This window comes from Moschus berezovskii, chromosome 25, assembly GCF_049115385.1.
Source record: "Moschus berezovskii isolate FMDL1 chromosome 25, NW_MosBer_1.0, whole genome shotgun sequence".
NCBI lineage: Eukaryota > Metazoa > Chordata > Mammalia > Artiodactyla > Moschidae > Moschus > Moschus berezovskii.
In genome coordinates, this window is record NC_142484.1 from 4,735,843 (window position 1) to 4,749,347 (window position 13,505).

General features: G+C 52.6%; 1 non-coding gene across 1 annotated transcript; it reads left to right on the forward strand.

Moving 5' to 3' along the window:
- Window positions 1-12,470: 12,470 nt before the first annotated feature.
- TRNAG-CCC (transfer RNA glycine (anticodon CCC)) lies at window positions 12,471-12,542 on the forward strand. The gene has a single exon. It is a non-coding gene; the product is annotated as a tRNA-Gly (tRNA).
- The last annotated feature ends 963 nt before the right edge of the window (window positions 12,543-13,505 follow it).

Sequence of the window (13,505 nt, forward strand, 5' to 3'; positions counted from 1 at the left end):
ACTGTGATGAAGGGGTGTCCCTTCCCACCAGCCAGTAAGGATGGAGAGCTTGCTCGTGGAGGCGGGACTTACCCGACCACACGCCCCCTGGTGGGCGGGGCTAGGCTTCCTGGTGGGAGGGGCTATTAAGGCCTTCCAGGGGCAGGGAGAAGCGCGTTCCTAACGGGTGGTCGGGCCGGCTCAGTCCACCCCACGTGGGCACGGGTTAGGAATGCTTATTCTTAGGCCGGCTCGACCCGCCTTCATTGAAAGAGCCGATGCTGAAGTTGAAACTCCCAATACTTTGGCCACCTGATGCGAAGAACTGACTCATTGGAAAAAACCCTGATGCTGGGAAAGATTGAAGGTGGGAGAAGGGGACGTCAGAGGATGAGATGGTTGGATGACATCACCGACTCAACAGACGTGAGTTTGAGTAGGCTTTGGGAGTTGGTGATGGACAGAGAAGCCTGGCGTGCTGCAGTCCAAGAGGTTGCACAGAGCCGGACACAACTGAATAGTATCTGATTAGTATTCTTAATTACATCAGCAAAGTCTCTTTTGCCATCTAACCCACCACAACCACAAGCATGACAGGGAGGGGAGGTCATGGGACCCAAAATTCTGCCTCCCACAGAGTTCTGAAAGATCAATAAGGAAGATTAAATTCCCCATAGGTGGTGTTGTTCAGTCGCTAAGTCATGTCTGATGCTTTGTGACCCCATGGACTGCAGCACACCAGGCTTCCCTGTCCTTCATTATCTAGAGTTTGCTCAAATTCCTGCCATTGAAGTTGGTGGTGCCATCTCATCTTCTGTCCCCCACTTTTCCTTCCCTCAATCTTTCCCAGCATCACGGTCATGGGAAAGGGGCAAAGGATAAGAACCAGAAGCTCACAAAAGAAGAAATATGAATAATGAGCGCTTGAAGCAAAGCTCCACCTCATTAAAGATACACAAATTTCAATAACAGTGAAATCAGTGAGCCCGTCACTTGGCAAGTATTTAAAAGATGGTACAGCCCTGGAGGGCAAGACTGTGGTTATCCCAGGATGGTAGAGAGAAATTGCAGGATGTGTTTGTGGGTTTGGTTTGGGTTTTGTTTTGTTTTTTAATCAGTTTGTATCTTCAAACCTGGGAAAGAGTAAGATATTTTTATTCTGAAAAAGCAAATAATTGATGCACACAACTCTGGGCTTCCCTGTTGGCTCAGACAGTAAAGAATCTGCCTATACTGCCGAAGACCCGGGTTTGTTCCCTGGGTCAGGAAGATCCCCTGGAGAAGGGAATGGTAATCCACTCCAGTATTCTTGCCTGGAGAATCCCATGGACAAAGGAGTCTGGTGGGCTACAGACCATGAAGTTGCAAAGAGTCAAACACAACTAAGCAACTAACACTTTGCAAAAATGGCCCATCCCCCAAAGACTTGTCTTTATTGCAATTAAAGAATTCCTTTGATGTTTATACAAACTCATGAGGCCAGAGTGGAATGCAGTGCTGAGTAAGCATTTACGTGGATTTTTTGGTGCAAGCAAGGCTGGTTTAGAGCTGAGCACAGGGTTAACAGAAGGACCTCTAGCAAAAGGGGAAATAGGAACAAGGCTTCTCAGACACCATGTATGTCCTTGGTACAACCAAACTGTCCCTGGGGCGCAGACAGCCTCTGGGCCATGTCCATTACTAGCTTTCAGTTAGTCGGTCAGCCTTATGCTTTGAGGTGACTGTGGGGAGACTAAAGCCTGGGAGGGTCCTCTGGGTAGACTGGTGGTCCCATGTGTGGACCTCCTGGGACCTGGGGCCCTGGCTAAGAGGGGGACAGGGCCAAGGGAGCAGTGCTGGCCTGGGAGTGAAACCAGAGAGACAGCAGCCTGGTCTCGAAGTGACTCCTTCGGGTCAGTCATGGCCCTTCTGGGTGCCTCAGTTTCCTCTTCTGTGAAATAAGATCAAAACAAAACCAAGACAGCTGTGAAGCTTGAAGGGGATTGCATTGGCCCTCAGGAGTCCCTGGGCACTCACAGCTCCCCGCCCCCCCCCACCGGTCAATGGCAATGTGACCTTGGCTGAGGTCCAGCCCTTGGGTGAGCTGCCTCCTCCAAGTCCAGCCACTCTGGGAGGTTGACCAGGAGCCATCACTCAGCCAGTCCTGCCCAGCAAGTGTACTGATCACCTGCTGTGCTGCAGACACCAGGCTGGGTGCTAGGATACAGTAGTGAACAAAACAGGCGCTTGGGACGCTGACATTCTGACTGCTGCTTCTGCTGCTGGACTATCTGAGAGCATGTCACACCCGCCTCTGCCTGGCTCCCCATCTATAAAGTGGGGAGAGACTTACAGCAGCCTCACATGGCTGTTAGACTTCCCTGGTGGCTCAGACGGTAAAGAATTCGCCTCCCATGCTGCTGCTGCTAAGTCACTTCAGTCGTGTCCGACTCTGTGTGACCCCATAGACAGAAGCCCACCAGGCTCCCCCGTCCCTGGGATTCTCCAGGCAAGAACACTGGAGTGGGTTGCCATTTCCTTCTCCAATGTGTGAAAGTGAAAAGTGAAAGTGAAGTCGCTCAGTCGTGTCTGACCCTTAGCGACCCCATGGACTGCAGCCTACCAGGCTCCTCCATCCATGGGATTTTCCAGGCAGGAGTACTGGAGTGGCTTGCCATTGCCTTCTCTGCGCCTCCCATGCAGGAGACCGGAATTCAATCCCTGTATCAGGAAGATCCCCTGGAGAAGACAATGGCAACCCACTCCAGTATTCTTGCCTGGAGAATCCCATGGACAGAGGAGCCTGGCAGGACACAGTCCTTGGGATCACAAAGAGTTGGACACGACTGAGCGACTATCATACACGCGTGACTGTTGAGAAGGTTCAAACAAGGTGACACATGTCAGGCGCTGGACAAAGGGAGGCACTCAGTGACGAGGGCCAGCCGGACCTCTGAGCTCCCTGTCTCTCTATCCAGTGGAGGAGGCCAACAGAAAAGGAAAAAAGGGTGCTGTGATGGCGTTCCCCAAACTTGGAGGGAGGGAGGCAGACTCAGCAGGCTCTCTCCACACCCCCCGAAAAAGGCCATGGGATGAGGAAACTGAGGCCAGAGGTGACAAAGCTCTGCCAGGATCTCCTGCTGTCTGTGGATGAGGTTGTAGGAGGTCACCAGGCTTCTTACGAGCTCTGTCCGTGTGTCCTTCTGGTGCCCCAGGCTGGGAAGCAAGCCTGCAGGAGACCCGGAGTGTCAGCTGACACCCCTGCCCCCATTTTCCTCTCTCCTTCCTCTTCCTGCCATGGACCTGCTGGCCTTCAGCCTCAGCCTGATGCTGAGCAGGGCCCTGTGGGTCTCCAGGACGTGGAGGTCTTTTCGTTCCCCATTTCTTATAGGCAAGACTCCAGCCTGCACTACCTGAGTTCCAAAGGGCAGAACGGTTAGTAATCAAAGGAGAAGACCAGTGAAACCACCTGAGGCAAAACTAAAGGACCAGAGAGATTCATCAAGATTACTGAGACCCTCAGTTCAGTCCAGTTCAGTTCAGTTCAGTCGCTCAGTCGTGTCCGACTCTCCGCGACCCCATGAATCACAGCACGCCAGGCCTCCCTGTCCATCACCAACTCCCGGAGTTCACTCAAACTCATGTCCATCGAGTCGGTGATGCCATCCAGCCATCTCATCCTCTGTCGTCCCCGTCTCCTCCTGCCCCCAACCCCTCCCAGCATCAGAGTCTTTTCCAGTGAGTCAACTCGTCGCATGAGGTGGCCAAAGTATTGGAGTTTCAGCTTTAGCATCAGTCCTTCCAATGAACACCCAGGATTGATCTCCTTTAGAATGGACTGGTTGGATCTCCTTGCAGTCCAAGGGCCTCTCAAGAGTCTGCACATACCCTAATCTTGTCAGCGACCCACCCTTTTAAACTCTGCAGAACCATGACCATTACTGCCTTGTTCCTTATCACATCCCCATGTCTGACTGTAACCTCTCCCTACTCACCAGGGAGGTGGGCACAGTTCTCGAGGCCCTAGCCTACTGTGCCCCCCTTTGCATGGCAAGGTAAGAAAGCCACTCTCTCCTTCTCCATGGCTGTCTCCATGTCTCTGTTTGGCCTTGGTGCTTAGAGAGCCAAGGTTTTGGCAACAAGCCCACAAAAGGGAGGTGACTCTGCCACACTGAGAAGCTGACCTAGAGCCAGGGCTCCCAGATCCTTGGGCCCCTCAAACACTGGACACTGGGCTAGAGCCGAGAGGCCACAGAGTCAGTCACACCCCCCGCCCCGCCCAACAGGGATGCTCTGTCCCTGTAGGCTGTGATGTGGGGAGAAGCCAGAGAGGGGTGATAACCTGGATGCATCCCCACCAGCTCAGTGGAGCAGAGCTCAGCCAGGGAAGAGGCAGCCCTTGCTTCCCCCAGACACAGCCTGGAGTTACCCCTTACATTGAACACGCCTGCTGTGGCCTCTGTGACCATCCAGTCAACATCTCAGTGCTCACCCAACTTCAGTCATCATCGGCCTCCTCCCAGTTCCTGCCACGCCATACCCATCTGTATGCTTATTTATCTTACAGGTGTCTTCAAACTGATTTAAATGGGTTGCTTTTTCCCTGTTCAGAGTCATCACGAGCAACAAATGTCCCAATTTCATGTGCTGCTTATGGGCTTCCCTGGTGGCTCAGAGGTAAAGAATCTCCAGAAGACACAGGTTTGATCCCTGGGTCAAGAAGATTCCCCTGGAGAAGGAAATGGCAACCCACTCCAGTATTCTTGCCTGGGAAATCCCACCAGGCTCCTCAGTCCATGGGGTCACAAAGAGTCAGGCACGATTTAGTGACTAAACAACAATGAGAAGCAATAAATGTCCCAATTTCACATGTTGCGTATGTGTTTCCAAAGACACATTCAGTGAAATATGTATAATGGCCATCTACAGCTGTGTAAGAAATAACCCCGAAATGTCACATGTTAAAGCCGCGTCTGCTGTCTCCCAGCTTTTCCAAGGCTGGAGTCTGAAGGCAACTTAGCTGGCTGCCTCCCTGCATCTGTTGCAGGCTGTGATCAAGGTGCAGCAGAGGCCGCAGACACCTGCAGGGGCCTGGCTCACTCAGTGCTTAATGGACCAGGGTCTCAGTTCCCTGGCTGATGGCCTTTCCATAGGGCTGCCAATGACAGGGCAACCGGCTTCATCAGGACAGGAAAGTGAGAAAAGCCAGAGAGGACTCACATGATGGAAATCACCATCTTCTAGAACCTAATCTCAGAGGCAACACCCATCACTCCTACTGTGTTCTGTTGGTTAGAACGAGTCACCAGATCCAGCCCACCTGAGTCCAGGAGCGCAGGACCCACTCAGGATGGAATGCAGACCGGAGAGTCAGGCCACCCAAGAGGACAGGCCACGTCAGACCAGGCCTGGGGCAGGGCCAAGGGGGCCTTGGCATGGACCCGGGTGACCCTCCAAAGCCATAAAGCAGCAGCTTCTCCCCTGCAAACAAGGTCGACCCAGAAGAAGCCACAGGCAGTCACAGAATCCCTGCTTTGCAAAGCAGACAAGAAAGAGCGTCCTTGTCATAAACTCCATTTCCTGCCCTGCCCCCAGGCGAGAAAACAGCCAGCCATGAGAGTCGTCAGGGGCCAGCGTCCTCCTGTCTCCAGCCACCCCCTCCCCACACATGCCATAAATGAATGAGGAACCCACCCACCGTCCAAAGCTGCCTCTCCAGTGTGGCTCTCGTCGTCTGCTTCCCTTGGAGCCTGCAGTGGAAGAAGGCGTCCTCTTGGTGGGGACAGCGACTTTGGGTCAGCCCGGGCATCCCTCATGCCGTACCAGGGCCACTGTTGGAGGCTCACACTGTCAACAGAGAACTTTCTCTCCCACAGGTCACACCAAACTTGGTTTGAATGACAGAAATGCCCCCTCGGCTTCTGTATGCATACTTGCAGCCCTGCAACGAGTTCCATGTCTCACTTCCACACTGATTTACAGAGAAATAATGGAACCTCAGCCCTAATGAACCTGAAGCTCCAATACTTTGGCAGCCTGATGCGGAGAGCTGACTCATTGGAAAAGACCCTGATGCTGGGAAAGATTGAGGGCGGGAGGAGAAGGGGACGACAGAGGATGAGATGGTTGGATGGCATCACTGACTCAATGGACATGAGTTTGAGCAAGCTCCGGGAGAGAGTGAAGGACAGGGAAGCCTGGCGTGCTGCAGTCCATGGGGTCACCAAGAATCGGACACGACTCAGAGACTGAACAGCAACAATAAATGGAGCTGCCCTGGGGAAGCCACCAAGACATGGAGGAGACCCGAGAAGGGCCCAGACGCCCTCCCAGCCGGTTGCTATGACCAGTGCCCTGGGCCTGCTCCTGACACTGCCTGGCCACATTCATGTCCTTCCTGGATGACCAGGCCAATGGTCACCATGGGGCTGGGTCTCCCCTGTCCACTGCAGGAGCAGAAAGCAGACCCCCTGGTCTGTGCGTGCGTGTGTGCGCGTGCTCAGCCACTCAGTCGCGCCCGCTCTATGACGCCGCGGACTGTGCCCCCAGGCCCCTCTGTCCATGGCTTGTGTGTCCACAAAGCCAGTGTAGCTTCATGCTTTCATTCATTCGGTCACTCGTCCCTCCATGCATCTATTGAGCGCCTTCTGCATGCCAGGGATCATCCCTGTTGATTGAATAAGACAAAAACTGCTCTTCAGAACAGTTTCAAATGATTTCTAAAAGCACAGAGAAAGGGCTTCCCTGATGGTTCAGTGGTTAAGACTCAGCACTTCCAAAGCAAGGGACACCGGTTCAATCCCTGTTCAGGAAACTAAGATTGCATATGCAAGTAAGGCAACACCAAAAACAAAAAAGCAAGTAGAAAAACATTTAAATCACCCGTCCTCAAAGGGAAAAATCATTCAGCTCTGAATTCACATCCTTGTCCACAACCACCATCCTGAGCTCAAGTAGCCCCACCTCCTCACCAAGCCTCAGTCTCTATTTCCATAAAATGGAAACAATGAGAGTGGCCACTCCCATTTGCAGAGAAAAAGGACATACAACGGGGCCTCAGACCCGGTTCCTGCTCCTCCCCTGCCTCCCTCCTCCACCATCTCTGGGAGAAACGTAACTCAGTGTTTTAAGGTCACAAAGAATTCTCAAGGCCCTTGTCATACTTCATTCCTGAAATGACCACCAAGATTAGCAAAGCAACGATCCTACCTTTGCACTTGGGGAAACTGAGGCTCAGAGAGGTCACGTGCTTTGTCTACAACCACACAGTGAGTGAGGGACTCAGTGGACATCAAGCCTGCCTGAGCCTGGGAAGAGAGTATGTCAGCTGAGCATGGGGCCAAAAGCTGGGGCACTGGTGAGCAAGACATCATGTGTGCCCTGGGGACCAGCCCCTGGGAAAACCATCTGCTTCCCAGGCTGGGCATAGGCTGCACTGGCTATTTTGAGCTCTCCCACACATGACACAAACAGCAGGAATCTGGGGAGACCCGGGTCGTTGCTCGCGTTGGGAACCGAGAGGCTTGGGGTGGCAGCCAAGGGAAGGGCTGTGGGTGATGAGGGTCAGCAGGGCAGGGACAGGAGGGCAAAGCCCAGAAGCCTTTGCGGTTGGGGTGCCTGCTGGAGAGAAGGCCCGTGGGGAGCCCGAATGAGAGCCTGGGAGACGGGGAGGCCGTGTCAGGCTGGGAGGAATCCAAGGCCTTTCCAGGGCAGGCGAGCACACCCAGGTCCCCCTGGGCTGGGAGCCCGAGACACGGTTTGGACGGTGGGTTGAGACAATGATGCTTTTGAACTGTGGTGTTGGAGAAGACTCTTGAGAGTCCCTGGACTGCAAGGAGATCCAGCCAGTCCATCCTAAAGGAAATCAGTCCTGAATATTCATTGGAAGGACTGATGCTGAAGCTGAAACTCCAATGCTTTGGCCACCTGACTGACTCGATTGAGAAGACCGTGATGCTGGGAAAGGTCGAAGGTGGGAGGAGAAGGGGACGACGGAGGGTGAGATGGCTGGATGGCATCACCGACGCGATGGACCTGAGTTTGAGTAGGCTCTGGGAGTTGGCGGGCATGTTGTGTTCTTGGTCGCTCAGTTGTATCTGACTCTTTTGGACCCCATGGACTGCAGCCCGCCAGGCTTCTCTGTCCACGGGATTTTCCAGGCAAGAGTATTAGAGTGGGTTGCCATTTCTTCCTCCAGGGGATCTTCCTGACCCAGGGATCAAACCCAGGTCTCCTTCGTCTCCTGCATTGGCAAGCAGATGCTTTACCACTGCCCTACCTGGGAAGCCCCCACAAGGGCATATTATTTAGCCATAAAAAAGAAAGACAATAATTATGCTAAGTGGAAGAATCAGATGCATAAGACCTTGTACTGTAGGATTCCATTCATGTGAGACGTCCAAAAGGGAAACCGACAGAGAGGAGACAGGCAGGTTGGTGACTGCCAGGGCCTGGGGCAAGGGAGAATGGGGAGAGACTGCTGATGGATCGGAGGTTTCTTTTGTGGGTGATGAGAGTGTTCTGAAATTAGAGGGTGATGGTGGTTGCACAACCTTGTGAACATATTAAAAACCTTTGAATTGTGTACTTTAAAGGGGTGAGTTTTATGGTTTGTGTATGTGTCTGTGTGTGTGTGTGTGTGGTCAGTCGTGTCTGACTCTTTTCAACCCCATGAACTTTAGTCTGCCAGGCTTCTCTGTACATGGGATTTTTATGGTAAGAAAATTCATTAAATCTGAATTCTAGGGACTTCCATGGTGGTCCAGTGACTAAGACTCTGTGCTCTTAGGGGGTTCGATGCCTGGTCAGGGAACTAGATCCCACAGGCCACAGCTGAGCTTGCATGTCACAGTTAAAAGATCCTGCATGCCACCACGAAGACTAAAGTTCCCACATACCTAAAGTAAGGCTTGGCTCCACTCAATAAATCAATTAATTAAAACATAATAAACCAAAACAAACAAACAAAAATCTCAATTCTAAAAAAAGCTACAGAGAGAGGCCATCTTTGCATGAGACGGTCTGGGAGGGCCTCTGGGAGGAGGTGACATTTTAGCTGGGGTCTGAAGGATGAGGAGGAGTTGGCCACGGGTCAGGGCAGGAGAGGGCATGGCATTTAAGGGGAGCGACAGCGGGCTGGGGACAGTATGCTGGAGGGGAGGGACCGAGGTCGAGTGAGGGGCGGCAGCAGACCCCACAGGGTTTGGCATCCAAGCTACGGGGCAGCTTCTTCTGAGAGCAACAGGGTGCATCTGGAGGGTCTGAAGCTCGGGAGACAGACACGATGAGATTTACTCTTTTCAAGTGTGGTGGTTGGAGGGGGTGGATTAGATGGGGAGGAGGCAGACATCTCCCCCCAGCAGAAGACCAGATGCCCCGTAGGAATCCCTTGGGACTGGAGGTGACCCAGTACAAATATGTCTCAATGCCACACCTTAAAAGGTAAGGTGAGCGGGAGACTGTGGGAGAGGGACGGAGCAGACTCTGCAGCCTCTGGAAGCAGCCCGGACTTTGAACTTGCTGCCAGGCCAACTGCCCAGGCTCCTCTTGGGGCGTGGGCCCAAGGGACAGAGGCCACCAGGACCAGGGAGCCGGTCCTGGACAGGGTGGGACCGGGAGGCATCCAGGCTGAGGAGGGCGGGTCCTGCCAGGGATCTAAGCCAGGCCAGCAGACCTGGCAGGTCATGGTCAAGGTCTGTTCTGTGGGTGGAGGGGAAGTACCCACACGACTCAGGAACACGTGAGCTCCTCGGAGAGCTGGCAATGTCCAGGCAACCGGAGCTGGGAAGGAAACTTCTCTGCCCTTCAGAGCTGGCTGAGGGTTCTGCACTGGACCCATTCATCCTGCATCGAGCGGCTTTGGGACGTGTGCCTGTCCTCTGGCAGGGCTGCAGGGGAGGGCTTCCTGGAGGAGGTGACATTTGAATGGGCCCCTGAAAATGATGGAAATCCTCCAGGGACCAGCAAGTAGGGGGAGCTCATGAGCACAGAGGTTGGAAAAGGCCTGTATCAACCCGAGAACTGAGCAACTGGGAACCGCCCCAACCGTGTGGGGCAGAGGTTGGAAAGTTGGGGGGACTCCTCCTGAAGAGTCATCACCCTGGGGTCTCTCTGCCAAGAAGCCCCTCCAGCTGGGCTGACCTGAGATGGGCCAGTGACTCCGTAACTGGCCAGATCCCTTTGACTCTCCTTGTTCTGCTTGTCCACCTGCCTCCGCTCCCCGAGGCCCTTCCCCACGTGAGGCTGCAGGTGGCACGGGTGACCACAGAGGTGAGGGAACCCCGAGTTTCTGCTGGGAGGGATTTGGGGCAGTTCAGAGCCAGGAGGGCAAGCATTCACCTGGGATGGCTCTAACCATCTCAGGGAGAGGCCCCTTTGCAGACTCCCTGGTAGGGAGTTCCCCGCAGAGAGAGGCCTTCAAGGCAGGCCGTCTCGCCCTCCCTGTGGTCAGCGAGCCCACAGGCACGGAAGCGGGGAGGGCCGCAGCACCAGCACGGGGACCAGGGCTCAGGCGGGAGCTGGAATCCAGCCTGCTCGCCCTCCTCAGTCACACCGAGGGCTGTGATGGTGGCCCTGCCCACAGCTTTCTCCACTGGGGCTGGCAGTCTGGCAGTGGGGGCCCAGAAAGACCCAGATCCCTGTGGGCCTCCTGCTCTGCTCTGCGGCACTGCTTGTTTCTACTGAAGAGCCCGCTTCATGGTGCCATCAACCCAGGACTTGCAGAACAGATGCTTCTGCTACTGCTGTTTTTCACCCACTCAGTCGTGTCCGACTCTTTGCGACCCCACGGACTGCAACATGCCTGGCTCCTCTGTCCCTCACCATCTCCAGGAGTTTGCTCAAACTCAGGTCCACTGAGTCAGTGAGGCTATCCAACCATCTCACCCTCTGCCTCTCCCTTCTCCTTTTGCCTTCAATCTTTCCCAGCATCGCGGTCTTTTCCAGTGAACTGGCTTTTTGCATCAGGTGGCCAAAGGACTGGAGCTTCGGCTTCAGCATCAGTCCTTACAGTGAATATTCAAGGTTGATTTCCTTTAGCATTGACTGGTTTGATCTCCTTGCTGTCCAAGGTCAAGAGTCTTCCCCAGCATCACAGTTTGAAAGCATCAGTTCTTTAGTACCATTTCTATTTCAAGTGGACTTGAAGGCAGTTTGGGGAAGATGAAACAGTGATGCTATCATGTTTTGATCTCCCCCAATTCCTTTATAAAATGAACAGAGCACCAGGAAGAAAGACTTCAGGCTTGAATGATATGCCGGTATCGCCTGAGAATAGACAGCAGAAATTCTGCAGCTCCAGGGAGGTGGTCCTGAAGGGAGCGGGGACAGAATGTCAGACATGCACCTGGTTGCTCCTTTCATTTGTAAGGAGAGAAGGTCAGAGATGTGGGCCCACACTGACTTGTCAGCAGGGCTTAACAGATGGTCAGGGACTCCAAAGGAACAAGATTGGACAACGGGTCACAGGATGTCAGGAGAAGAGGCCTAAGGAAGAACCTCTCGAAGTGGGTGCAAGGCAGCCGGACAGGTGTCTGTGTCCCATGTTAAGTGCTGACCAGAGGCCACCTTCACGGAGGAGGCTCTATGTCACCAGAGCGACAAGATGATCTGTCTGACGGCATCAGTTAGCCTGTGTCCCCAGCAACCCTGCTTTGCCTGGGCCCAGCAACCCAAGCTTCTCTGCACTGAAGCTGACCAGCACCCCCCTCATTGCTGTGGGCCCAGCTATGCCATCAGAAGACATCATTCCCCAGGTGACTGCCAGCCAACTAGTGGCAGGTTGATTTGACTGGACCACTTCCATCATGGAAGGGGCAGTGATTCGATTTTCCTGAAATAATCACTTACTCTGAACAGGAATTTGCCTTCCCTGCCTGCAAGGTTTCTGAGGAAACCTCCATCTGTGGACATCTGAAAACTCCTTGGCCATTATTATATGCCCATAACACACTGCTTCTCAACAAAAAACTCACTTTACAAATGAAGGGCATCATCAGGATTAAGCCTACTGGCTCCTCTGTCTCACCAGGTTCCCCGTCGTCCTAAGCATCGCTGAATGAAGGGATGGCCCTTTACTGGCTGAGTGATGATGCTTTGCTGTTTCCAGAATACCATTTATGCTCTGAAAGAAAAGATGAAGTAGGGGGTTACTGTACTAGAAGGTATGACTGGTCCTGGTTCCAAGGGGGAACGCCACAGAGAGCCTACGCCTGGAGTCCAGAAGATTCTCTGGGGCATCCCTGAGAACTCTCATGTCCTGCAGAACAGACCTAGGGGAAACCTAAATGACCCATGAAGGGCATAGATCCTTCAGGAATGAAGTGTTGGTCACCCCACCAGCAAAGAACCAGGATGAACTGAGATGGGGCAAAGAGAATGGGTATAGAATAAATAGAGGAAAAAGAAGGTGTATCCACTTAGTTGGAATTGCAGGACTAATGCTGTCTGTGTTTACTCCCCAGATCGGTTGATAGTCCAACGACTAAAGTGGGTTAATAGCAGCTCAAGGGGCTTCCCTGGTGGTCCAGTGGCTAAGACATTGCACTCCCAATGCAGGGGCCCAGGTTCAACCCCTGGTCAGGGAACTAAATGCCATTTGCCAAAACTGAAGATCCTGTTATAGCAAGGAAGACCCAGAACAACTGAATAATTAAGTAATTTTTTTTAATTTAAAAAATACAGTGGTTCAACCAATATCTGGTATTTTAAGTTACAAGATATAGAAAGGGATTGCAGCTCAGCTAGAAAACACTGCTTAGAGGTGGAACTTTGCATCTCCTTTTTTGGAAGGAGAATTAGTGTGTCTTTGATTGTACAGGGGACATGGGGTTCTGTTAGGTAGAAAGATATTATTATTTTCTGTATTCAAAAGTTAAATTAAGGGATCCCCTCACACCCATTAGAATAGCTACTGTGAAAAAAAAAAGTATAGAAAATAACCAGTGTTGGTGAGGATGTGGAATAATTGGAATAACTTTGTGCAGTGTTGGTGGTAATGTAATGTGGGGAGCGAAATGGTCCCCCAAAAAAATTAGAAATAGAATGATCACGTGATCCAGCAATTCTGATTCTGGTTATTTCCTCAAGAGAGTGGAAAGCAAGCTCTCGAACAGGTATTTGCAACCCAAACATGGAATCAATTCAAGTGTCCATGGACAGATGAATGGATAAACAAAATGTGGTCCATCCATACAATGGAATGTCATTCTGCCTTAAAGAGGAGGGAAGTTCTGACACATGCTACCACGCAGATGAATCTCACACACATAATGCTAAGTGAAATAAGCCAGTCACCAAAGGACCAATGCTGCACGAGTCCACTCATGAGGTCCCTAGAGTCGCCACATTCATGGAGACAGAAACTAAGATGCTGGGGGCCAGGGGCTGGGGAAGGGATGGGGAGCTCATGCTTAATGGGGACAGAGCTCCAGTTTGACTAGATAAAGAGTTTTGGAGATGATGGAGGAGACGGCTGCCCAGCACCGTGAATGTACTTAAGGCCACAGAACTGTACATTTAAAACTGGTTAAAAGGGGGACTTCCCTGGT